At 42.7% G+C, this 12,705-nt stretch overlaps 2 non-coding genes across 2 annotated transcripts; one reads left to right on the top strand and one right to left on the bottom strand.

Annotated features, from left to right (window-relative positions):
• Positions 1 to 1,576: 1,576 nt before the first annotated feature.
• trnae-cuc (transfer RNA glutamic acid (anticodon CUC)) lies at positions 1,577 to 1,648 on the bottom strand. The gene has a single exon. It is a non-coding gene; the product is annotated as a tRNA-Glu (tRNA).
• A 1,916-nt stretch (positions 1,649 to 3,564) lies between these two features.
• Positions 3,565 to 3,637, top strand: trnam-cau (transfer RNA methionine (anticodon CAU)). Its single transcript has one exon. It is a non-coding gene; the product is annotated as a tRNA-Ile (tRNA).
• The last annotated feature ends 9,068 nt before the right edge of the window (positions 3,638 to 12,705 follow it).

Below are 12,705 nucleotides of genomic sequence, written 5' to 3'. Positions count from 1 at the left end.
GAATGGTCCGTTTTGGAGGAAGATGGTGTCTTGAGCCTCGCTTGATACACAGTACGTGGCAAAGGCAACCCATCCATTGTCTACCGCTTGTCCCTTTCAGGTAAGCCGGAGCTGGGTCAAAACACCGTTTTTAGGATCTCCTGTGGCACTCTTCACCTCCAAAACCCGTTCAGGGCTTAAATACCTGGGGACTCACCTTTGTTTGTCCAAGCTGAATTTCATTTCTGTGCAGCTTCGAGAAATCGTCCATTTTCAGGTTCCCTGTCAGCCTCGTTGGCGCAGTAGGCAGCGCGTCAGGCTCATAATCTGAAGGTCGTGAGTTCGAGCCTCACACGAGGCAGGTGTTTTGGTACAGAGTTGGTCCATCCATTTTGTACCTCTTCTACCCATTTCGAGGACGCTGGGGCCTTAGAACCACTCCTTTGTAGTGGATTTTCAGCCTCCTCCGATGCGAGATCTAGAACAGGGATCAATCCAAATCATTCTGCCATTGACCGTGGAAAGCCTTCCCATCTGTTTGATTTCAAGACTCACACGTGGCAGGCGATCCTCCCCTGTGGATGTGTGCCGGCCCTCTGAAACCACTTCATCCAACTTTCACCACAATTCCTCTTTCTTTTCTCAGGTCAGAATTGCGGGGCACCACACGTTGGCTCCCAAATGACTCCTACCTGTTATTTCTTCTAGGACACTTTGTCCAGGTAGGGTTAGGAATGTCTTTGCATTGGAAGCGGATGAACAAGGGCTGATAATTGGTTATCAGCAGCTCCCGAGCTGAGTCTCTGGAGGTTGCCTGGAGTTCCTTTGCCAACAGGGTCCATGGAGAGGGATAATTTGAAGTCATTCTTGCCTGACTGTTAAGTTGGAACAAGAAGTCTATGCAAACCAAACTTGGGTTGGACATCGTATCTGCATTAAGTCAAGATGTTGTTGAGAGTAGACTTTGGAGAGTGGCGCGAATTCGACGAGACAATTGGCAGACTTGTAAGGGCTGGTGGCTGAGCGTTAGAGCTGTCGCCTGCCACATGTGAATCACGAAATCAGAAGGTGGTGACTTGTAGCCTCACGCAAGCGATGTGCTTTGATGCGCAGTACGTGGCAGAGTTTGTGCATCCATTTTAAGTGTCTGGAGAGGAGAGTTTGGACAGTAGCGCGAATTCAGCGGGACAATTGGCGGACATGCAAGGGTTGTTAGCTCAGCGGTAGAATTGTCGCCTGCCATGCGCAAGTCTCGAAAACTGGCGGTGTTGAGCTCTATCCTCACGGGAGGCATGTTTTGATGCGCAGTTCGGCCACACATTTTTTGGATGTCCTGTCACACCCTTCACCTCCAAGACGGCAGCTCATCCTGGGCTTGAAGAACTGGCAACTCTGCTTCATTTGTTGACGGCAGCTCATCCTGGGCTTGAAGAACTGGCAACTCTGCTTCATTTGTTGACGGCTTCAAGGAATGGTCCGTTTTGGGGGGAGATGGTGCCTTGAGGCTCTCTTGATACACAGTACGTGGCAAAGGCAACCCATCCATTGTCTACCGCTTGTCCCTTTCGGGTAAGGCGGAGGTGGGGCAAAACACAGATTCCCTGACCGGGAATCGAACCCGGGCCGCGGCGGTGAGAGCGCCGAATCCTGACCACTAGACCATCAGGGAGCTGCCACAGAGGTGTCTTGATGAGTGACGCGTGGGTGTATCGGGCTACATTTTCCGCTGCGCCTCGAGAGGAGCGCTTGGGCAATGGCGCGAATTCGTTGAGAAAACTGCCATGTGTGTGAGCATTGGTGGTTCAGTGGTAGAATTCTCGCCTGCCACGCGGGAGACCCGGGTTCGATTCCTGGCCAATGCACGGTTCCTTTATGCGTGGGGTTTTGGGGGGCATTAAGTTTCTCGGTCACGGCCAGACGGCATCAAGATTTGGAACAAGAAGCCTGTGCAAACCAAACTTGGGTTGGACATCGTATCTGCATTAAGTCAAGATGTTGTTGAGAGGAGACTTTGGACAGTGGCGCGAATTCGGCGGGACAATTGGCAGACTTAGAATTGTCGCCTGCCAGCGCCAGTGGGTGACTGAATATATGTTTACAGACATTGCTGGTAAACCCGTGTGTCTTATTAGTGGAGCTAATGTGGCTGTAATTAAGGAATTTAACTTAAGACGGCACTACGAGACAAAAGAAGAATGGTCCGTTTAGGGGGAAGATGGTGTCTTGAGCCTCGCTTGATACACAGTACGTGGCAAAGGCAACCCATCCATTGTCTACCGCTTGTCCCTTTCAGGTAAGCTGGAGCTGGGTTAAAACACCGTTTTTAGGATCTCCTGTGGCACTCTTCACCTCCAAAACCCGTTCAGGGCTTAAATACCTGGGGACTCACCTTTGTTTGTCCAAGCTGAATTTCATTTCTGTGCAGCTTCGAGAAATCGTCCATTTTCAAGTTCCCTGTCAGCCTCGTTGGCGCAGTAGGCAGCGCGTCAGGCTCATAATCTGAAGGTCGTGAGTTCGAGCCTCACACGAGGCAGGTGTTTTGGTACAGAGTTGGTCCATCCATTTTGTACCTCTTCTACCCATTTCGAGGACGCTGGAGCCTTAGAACCACTCCTTTGTAGTGGATTTTCAGCCTCCTCCGATGCGAGATCTAGAACAGGGATCAATCCAAATCATTCTGCCATTGACCGTGGAAAGCCTTCCCATCTGTTTGATTTCAAGACTCACACGTGGCAGGCGATCCTCCCCTATGGATGTGTGCCGGCCCTCTGAAACCACTTCATCCAACTTTCACCACAATTCCTCTTTCTTTTCTCAGGTCAGAATTGCGGGGCACCACACGTTGGCTCCCAAATGACTCCTACCTGTTATTTCTTCTAGGACACTTTGTCCAGGTAGGGTTAGGAATGTCTTTGCATTGGAAGCGGATGAACAAGGGCTGATAATTGGTTATCAGCAGCTCCCGAGCTGAGTCTCTGGAGGTTGCCTGGAGTTCCTTTGCCAACAGGGTCCATGGAGAGGGATAATTTGAAGTCATTCTTGCCTGACTGTTAAGTTGGAACAAGAAGTCTATGCAAACCAAACTTGGGTTGGACATCGTATCTGCATTAAGTCAAGATGTTGTTGAGAGTAGACTTTAGAGAGTGGCGTGAATTCGGCGGGACAATTGGCAGACTTAGAATTGTCGCCTGCCAGCTCCAGTGGGTCACTGAATATATGTTTACAGACATTGCTGGTAAACCCGTGTGTCTTATTAGTGGAGCTAATGTGGCTGTAATTAAGGAATTTAACTTAAGACGGCACTACGAGACAAAAGAAGAATGGTCCGTTTTGGGGGAAGATGGTGTCTTGAGCCTCGCTTGATACACAGTACGTGGCAAAGGCAACCCATCCATTGTCTACCGCTTGTCCCTTTCAGGTAAGCCGGAGCTGGGTCAAAACACCGTTTTTAGGATCTCCTGTGGCACTCTTCACCTCCAAAACCCGTTCAGGGCTTAAATACCTGGGGACTCACCTTTGTTTGTCCAAGCTGAATTTCATTTCTGTGCAGCTTCGAGAAATCGTCCATTTTCAGGCTCCCTGTCAGCCTCGTTGGCGCAGTAGGCAGCGCGTCAGTCTGATAATCTGAAGGTCGTGAGTTCGAGCCTCACACGAGGCAGGTGTTTTGGTACAGAGTTGGTCCATCCATTTTGTACCTCTTCTACCCATTTCGAGGACGCTGGGGCCTTAGAACCACTCCTTTGTAGTGGATTTTCAGCCTCCTCCGATGCGAGATCTAGAACAGGGATCAATCCAAATCGTTCTGCCATTGACCGTGGAAAGCCTTCCCATCTGTTTGATTTCAAGACTCACACGTGGCAGGCGATCCTCCCCTATGGATGTGTGCCGGCCCTCTGAAACCACTTCATCCAACTTTCACCACAATTCCTCTTTCTTTTCTCAGGTCAGAATTGCGGGGCACCACACGTTGGCTCCCAAATGACTCCTACCTGTTATTTCTTCTAGGACACTTTGTCCAGGTAGGGTTAGGAATGTCTTTGCATTGGACTCACACGTGGCAGGCGATCCTCCCCTATGGATGGGTTAGGGTTAGGGAATAAGAAGACAGTGGAAGTAAGACTCAACACAAGAAAGAGACAAGAGGCCACCAAACTAAAACACAGACTAAGACACACGAGCTTGACACAGACAAAAGCATAAACAGACATGAAGACAAGACTGGCTTTAACACTAGAGTGTTTTCACAAGTGTTCCATCCACTTGTGGAACGCTGAAGAAGAACTACACTTAAAATAAATATGGAACTGAAAACAAAAGAATACATAATGTAAACATATCATCAAATAATCCAGGACTCACAAGCAATGATATGATGAACAGAACTATAAAGAACAAAACTGAGAAATGCTTGGTAAACTGACCAAGAACTATGTCATCATGTCATTTTTTTAATATCATAGTTAATGTGTCCTGATTTGTAGATAGTGCCATCTTACAAATACCAGGAAATCCAACTGGTTGACAAGCCAGAGTTGTTTGTCCACACACCCACTGACTAGAAAAAGGGTCCAAGACTCTTCAAGCTGGGATACAGGCATTAAAGAAAAAGATGTAAACAGATAGAAAGTCATTAGGAAGGCATTGCCTGTTGTTGCTGCTGCTGTCAGACTTTTTAATTCATCCACTTGTGTCAGACACATATTGAACAGGAATAAACATGACTCACTGCACTCTCACTTTGTATGCCACAATGTTTGCTTAGACACCTGTATGCTTATATTGTTTATTATATCCCAGAAACATTAATGTTAAAACTTGTGCTCCTATGTCTATATATAAGTTTATTTTCATATATCTATATTAATCTATTTATAGCTCCATTCCCTGACTTCATTTTATACAATTGCTTTGTTCCTGCATGAGAGCTATTTAAAGTGGTTTCACACACAGTGCCTCCAGATGAATACAGAGTAGTTTTGGACAGCAGAGGCTGGAGAATGGTATTGCTCTCTGTGTGAAAAATAACTACTTTTTTGAAATGAAGATGAATGTATGTTGTCAAGGCAAAAAAAAGTTTTTGCTTTTAAACAGTACATTGCATAGTGAGAGTTGGCAGTTCGTCTTGTAATTGGAAGGTTGCCGGTTTGAGCCCCGGCTCCCACAGTCTCGGTCGTTGTGTCCTTGGGCAAGACACTTCATCTAAAACCTACTAGTGTTGTATATATGAATAATGTATATAATTTTGAATAATTTCATGTAAATTTAAGTCTTATTAATAGAAACTGAGGAAAGAATGTAATTTGTTTTTACACATCTTGATACTTGGATATGGGGATTAATAGGTAGTTATTTATATATTTTCATTATCTTCTGTATTTCAAACTGTAAATTAAGCTTGTTTGGTTATATTTTTTATTGCACTCTTGTAATTTTTCATGCTTATACTTTTAATACATTTTTGATAACATAAAAATAAATCTGAAAGATACCTGCATTTTTCAATACAAAATTCACAGATATTTTCAAAATTGATTTGGCATGCAGCGTTACATTGGTAAAGTATAATATATTGCATTAGAAACTTTCACAGGATCAGTACTGGACTATATCAAGTTCTGTATTGCAAATGTGACTGTGGACAAAAGCATTCGGGTTTTCCCAAACCAAAAACCCTGGATGACCAGCGACATCTGCACACTCCTCAAACCCCACAATGCTGACTTTACAGGGAGTGCAGAATTATTAGGCAAATGAGTATTTTGTCCACATCATCCTCTTCATGCATGTTGTCTTACTCCAAGCTGTAAAGGCTCGAAAGCCTACTACCAATTAAGCACCAACTGGGACTTAACTCTTCTCTGTGCAACTGGATTGTGGACTTCCTCACTAACCGTAGACAGAGTGTCAGAGTGGGTAAGAACACCTCTTCCACTCTTGTGGTCAACACCGGTGCCCCTCAGGGGTGTGTTCTGAGCCCTCTGCTATACACTCTCTTCACCCATGACTGTATTTCCTCCTGCGCGTCCAATCTCATTGTTAAGTTTGCAGATGACACTACAGTGCTCGGACTTATATCCAACAATGATGAGACATTGGAGTGCCCAAGAGCACAAGGTGTGCAATACTCAGAGACATGGCCAACGTAAGAAAGGCTGAAAGACGACCACCACTGAACAAGACACACAAGCTGAAACGTCAAGACTGGGCCAAGAAATATCTCAAGACTGGTTTTTCTAAGGTTTTATGGACTGATGAAATGAGAGTGAGTCTTGATGGGCCAGATGGATGGGCCCGTGGCTGGATTGGTAAAGGGCAGAGAGCTCCAGTCCGACTCAGACGCCAGCAAGGTGGAGGTGGAGTACTGGTTTGGGCTGGTATCATCAAAGATGAGCTTGTGGGGCCTTTTCGGGTTGAGGATGGAGTCAAGCTCAACTCCCAGTCCTACTGCCAGTTCCTGGAAGACACCTTCTTCAAGCAGTGGTACAGGAAGAAGTCTGCATCCTTCAAGAAAAACATGATTTTCATGCAGGACAATGCTCCATCACACGCGTCCAAGTACTCCACAGCGTGGCTGGCAAGAAAGGGTATAAAAGAAGAAAAACTAATGACATGGCCTCCTTGTTCACCTGATCTGAACCCCATTGAGAACCTGTGGTCCATCATCAAATGTGAGATTTACAAGGAGGGAAAACAGTACACCTCTCTGAACAGTGTCTGGGAGGCTGTGGTTGCTGCTGCACGCAATGTTGATGGTGAACAGATCAAAACACTGACAGAATCCATGGATGGCAGGCTTTTGAGTGTCCTTGCAAAGAAAGGTGGCTATATTGGTCGCTGATTTGTTTTTGTTTTTGAATGTCAGAAATGTATATTTGTGAATGTGGAGATGTTATATTGGTTTCACTGGTAAAAATAAATAATTGAAATGGGTATATATTTGTTTTTTGTTAAGTTGCCTAATAATTATGCACAGTAATAGTCACCTGCACACACAGATATCCCCCTAAAATAGCTAAAACTAAAAACTACTTCCAAAAACATTCAGCTTTGATATTAATGAGTTGTTTGGGTTCATTGAGAACATGGTTGTTGTTCAATAATAAAATTATTCCTCAAAAATACAACTTGCCTAATAATTCTGCACTCCCTGTAGGTCTGTTGACAGAGCTCTGTACAGGTCTGCTCGAGCTGACCTGAAAAGGGGTCCCACCTGTCCAGCAACAACACACGAGAGGTGTGGCATGGAATAATAGACATCATAAACCACAGAGGCAGAACTGTGAAAACAGAAAACCTGAGTGTGCAGCGGAACTCACTGTGGGTTCATGCCCTTGGCCCACGCCCTCGGGAGATGAGACCCAGGTGTCTCATTAAGGGGAGCAGCATTTAAGCCAGGAGGTGACTGCTGTTCATCGCTGGATCGTTGTCTACCACGCGTTAGTAAAGTCAAAGCTACAGCAAATTTAGTGAAGAGTGTTTTCCTCTGTGCATCGTCCTTAACCCTGTCTCCCTGTCTACAGAACCTCTTGGATTTTTCCCCGTGTGTTTCCCGTGTGGCAGTGTTGGGGTGTGAACCTGTGATCGTGTGAGTGGATATTCTGAAGAACGTATACTTTCCCTTGGACTTCCCTGGAGACCCCTTCTTCCCCCACTCAGCTGTATATAACACCCCCCTGCACATTCTTGTATATACACCTGGTGACTTGTAAATAAACTCTTCTTGTAAGCATCAGTACCGGAGTCCTGCGCTTGAGTCCTCCTTCCAACCGTAACAATTTTTGATAAAGATTACAGTGAATTGAGATGTAACTTGGCCCAGAGGTACGGTAGGACGCCCAGAGTAAGAAAGTGTTGAAAGTTGGACATCAACTATTATGGATGATTTTTAATGAATTTTTGAAATTTCCATAATTGTAGTGTATTGGCTGTATTGAATTTCATTTAAATGTCCTTTAATTTTTTTTGGAATTTTCCAGTAAATCTGGATGAAACTTGGCACACAGGTAGAGTAGGTGTCCCAGAGGAGGAATGTGTTGAAAGTTGGGCCTCAACTACTCAGGATGATTTTTAATGAATTTCTGAAAATTGACATAATTCTATTGTATTGGCTGTATTGCGTGGAATAAAAATGTCCTTTAATTTCTGAGGAATTTTACAGTAAATCTGGCTGAAACTTGGCACACAGGTACAGTAGGTGTCCCTGAGGAGGAATGTGTTGAAAGTTGTACCTCAACTACTCAGGATGATTTTTAATGAATTTTTGAAAATTGACATAATTCTATTGTATTGGCTGTATTGCGTGGAATAAAAATGTCCTTTAATTTCTGAGGAATTTTACAGTAAATCTGGCTGAAACTTGGCACACAGGTACAGTAGGTGTCCCTGAGGAGGAATGTGTTGAAAGTTGTACCTCAACTACTCAGGATGATTTTTAATGAATTTTTGAAAATTGACATAATTCTATTGTATTGGCTGTATTGCGTGGAATAAAAATGTCCTTTAATTTCTGAGGAATTTTACAGTAAATCTGGCTGAAACTTGGCACACAGGTACAGTAGGTGTCCCTGAGGAGGAATGTGTTGAAAGTTGTACCTCAACTACTCAGGATGATTTTTAATGAATTTCTGAAAATTGACATAATTGTAGTGTATTGACTGTATTGGATTGAATAGGAGTTTCCACTAATTTCTGAGGAATTGTACAGTGAATCTGGCTGAAACTTGGCACACAGGTAGAGTAGGTGTCCCAGAGGAGGGATGTGTTGAAAGTTGGACCTCAACTACTCAGGATGATTTTTAATGAATTTTTGAAAATTGACATAATTCTATTGTATTGGCTGTATTGCGTGGAATAAAAATGTCCTTTAATTTCTGAGGAATTTTACAGTAAATCTGGATGAAACTTGGCACACAGGTAGAGTAGGTGTCCCGGAGGAGGGATGTGTTGAAAGTTGGACCTCAACTACTCAGGATGATTTTTAATGAATTTCTGAAATTTCCATAATTGTAGTGTATTGGCTGTATTGAATTGCATATAAATGTCCTTTAATGTTTGAGGAATTTTACAGTAAATCTGGATGAAACTTGGCACACAGGTAGAGTAGGTGTCCTAGAAGAGGGATGTGTTGAAAGTTGTACCTCAACTACTCAGGATGATTTTTAATGAATTTTTGAAATAGACATAATTGTATTGACTGTATTGGGCTGTTCCATTGTAATTTGTGTGCGCGCGTGTGCGTTTGACTGTTCGCGCGCGCGCACGTGTGCGCGAGTATAGGCTTTCAATCAGGATATAAAGCGAAAAGGCGCTACGGTAAAGACTGGTGTAAAAGCGCAAGGAAATTTATTCGGCGGATAAGAGGCGGCTGGCTTGACCGCGGCTCACAAATGACGGCTCACTTTACCGCGGTCATTTCCAGCACCGGTAACCAGTCATGCTGAGGTTTTAATACCTACTTGCATTTTATTTGCCCCAAAAACAGTTATGTACAAAATGAGGGAGAACACGGCAGGTCCGTATAAAGACAGACTTGACGAAAAGGCAAAAAGAAAAGGTATGAGGAAAAAAAAATCAAAGGAGTGAAAGGGTTAGACCCATACGAGCATACAGAGTGGACTAAAGACGTTAGCGCGCTGCCCAACTTAAATCATGCTCATATTTATAATTATATGGTCCTAAGTTTGAGTACATACACTCATGAAGGGTTTAGTAACTTCAGATCCCTGCGACAAGCCCAGGTCCAGTTTACTGACGCATGGGTACAGGACCTTGAGATGTTCAGAGTAGAACATAAGACCGTTGTCCGTACAAAGGTAAGTTTACCAGTCACACAAAACTGTCTTCATAAATACCCATTAGAAAACCGTGGAATAACATTCTGTGAAAATATGACAAAATATATCAAATTAGAGATGTTATAGGGCTTTGGAGCGTGATATCACGGGGGTGGGCGTAGAAAGGATTTTGGCCTGATCCGCCATTTTCGGGGTCAAAACAAAGTGCAAGCGAAAAGGGAGCGAAGGCACACACAACAGCCATGGTTCGTATTTGCTGTGTGGTCAGCTGCAATGTTTGATTGCACGACCGGCAAGAGAATAAGCTTGAAAATGGTTTATCTTTTCATTCTTTCCCCACCTAGAAGCAACATGAGGGAGCTTGTGTATCGGATGTTACCATACGAAGGTGTCTAGCCTGGATAACAGCTGTGAGACGAGCTGATATCCAGTTCCCTTCCATCTCCAAATATCTGTTGGTGCTCCAGACATTTTCATTCCGGTAACTGCTAAATATGTTTATATCACTCTTTATAGCCTGTTAGTTTTATTTTCGATGCGCTCTGAGGTCATAGCAAATTAGAACAAACATCCTACTGAGTGATTTTGCAGAACTACCTTCTATTTATAGACTTGCTAATTATTTGGCATTATTGCAGCAAACCAGCCTATGAAATGGATGAAACACATCGTGACTGGGTTCCAGCGCTACACAAGGGACCTGCTTCAAACATACCACCATGCCAATCAGATTACTTCTTCCATGTGAGGGTGAAGAGGTGACCCTTCTGGATAAGATGGCGAAGGTTTGGTGAACAGTGTGGTAGTAAAACCAGGGGAAAATGAAACTTGCTCCTGTTAAATATTCTTTAGTCTTGTGCTGTATAAATAGCGGTATATTTTTCAAAAGATACAGTAAATAAAGTAATGTTAGTAGTCGGTGATATCATGTAAACACTGTCATGATTTTGTGTAAACATTTTGTCATTTGTAAACTATAAATGACATGGATCCTACATTGTAACTGATGTGATGTTCTATAAAGTGGTTTTAATTTAAAAAAAAAAAGAGGCAAAAATTAGTTTGTTTCTTTATTCAATTTTTGAACAGAGTGGGACTCACTCAGTACATATTCAGTAAATGCAAATTATTTACATGGCAGTGCACTTCAGGCATAAATCTAGACCCCTAGATAAAACATTATGGGTCATTCCCACAACCCACAGCTTTACTGTATGCCAGCAAAGTATCCAATAGCAGTGACAACTCCTCCACAGTAGCAGGTGGGATTTTTCTTATTTGAGGACGGCTACTTTGACCTTTCAATACAGATGGTCTGTTTATGTTTTGATTGAGAGCCTTTTTTTGGGCAGCTGAAGAGGAGAAGTCTATCTTATGGCCAACCTCTGGCTGTATCTTGGTCATATTACACAGCAAAACCCAGTATGCAGGTTTATCTGTAACAGTCCTTGTGCCACGGATCCGCACTGCTGCTTCTACTTTAAACAGAAGAGCAGGGACAGGTCTCCACGACTCCAGCCTTACAGGTGCAGTGGGTGGCTTCAACCTTCCCTGTGATGCGCAGTGACCCATGACTGCAATGCTGGTTCAGTCAGTCTTTAAGAGTGCAGGACCTGAAACACACACAAAGTTCATTTAAAGACAAGAACTATGAGCCAAGGCAGACATAAATGTGTTTTATCTACTTTATCATAAATGTAACAAAGTGTTTAGAAAGTTAGCACATACATATAATTTTTCATTTTTTATGCATCCATCTATAGAATGCTGCATATTATATTCTACATCTGCCTGTTATCTCTCAGAAACCTGCCTGCAGAAAATGAACCTAAAGTATGTAATGCAAGGATGTCATCACTTTAGAGATGGAGAAAGCATAAAGTGACAATTATGAATCACTTAATATGATAAGGAGATTCTGCAGGTCATTAATCAATGTATAAAACTAAAATAAAATGTATTTTTAGTGACACAGGATACAAACATGGAAGCAAGATGTATAATTAGGATTATTTATAATAAATATGAATAAATTATTGTAATTTCTTTAACCATAAAGAATAACTAAATCCTTCAGGACAATGTCACATCAATGCACTGAACTCACTATGTTATCCCTCTAACAGCCTCCACATGTTCTCACTGTAATTTCCCCCTCATGAATGAATTTATGCTGAGAGAGAGAAGAAAGATACTGTGGCTGTAGACACTAGTTATGTTCCTCTTATGCACTCCAGATGCACCTTAATATGCGTATCACCTTCAGAACTATTTTACTCTGACTCTCTTTTTGACCCTTTTTATCTCTTACTGGTAAAATTTAGAGAGAATTATTTTCATTTTAATGCACTGTTCTGTGCCCATCTGTTCTCAGAACTGTAATTTGTTCCATCCCATGTTAAAGTTCCTAAAGTTAAGTGAAGTTAGGTTTGCAGTCCCCCCTCCCATGGTTCACAGGGTACCAAGGCCTCTAAGCCTCTAAGCGATGGCTTGAAGAAGGCAGCAGTCAAAACAGTTCACTTCAGTATTTAAAATTTGATGGCTCAATCAAAGAGTGGGACAAAGAAAATAGCCAACTTCTGCTCAAAGTTTTACAGTAATCTCTACACATTTGTCAGAAGTCGGCTTCTCAGTTCTTTGACTCCATCCCTAATGTGAACCAGCTGTCCAAAGAGGACAGTGATTTCTGTAACAGACCAGTCTCTTTGAAAGAAGTTTCAGATGCAGCAAGTCAGCTAAAATGTAATAAATCCCCAGGTCCTGATGTTTTGTTTTGTTTTTATATATTATATTTTTATTGAAAAAGGACTTGTTACAATAAAGTGCATAGATATTATTTAGTCAAAAAAAAAAGACCAAAAAAAAAAGACTTTTTCTTAGTCCTTTCGTTTTACATTCAAATAACAAAAGTGAACTCGGTGGCTTGACAGTG

Source organism: Astatotilapia calliptera, chromosome 23, assembly GCF_964374335.1.
Source record: "Astatotilapia calliptera chromosome 23, fAstCal68.1, whole genome shotgun sequence".
In the NCBI taxonomy this organism is placed as follows: Eukaryota; Metazoa; Chordata; class Actinopteri; order Cichliformes; family Cichlidae; genus Astatotilapia; species Astatotilapia calliptera.
This window is presented reverse-complemented; position numbering and strand designations above follow the sequence as displayed.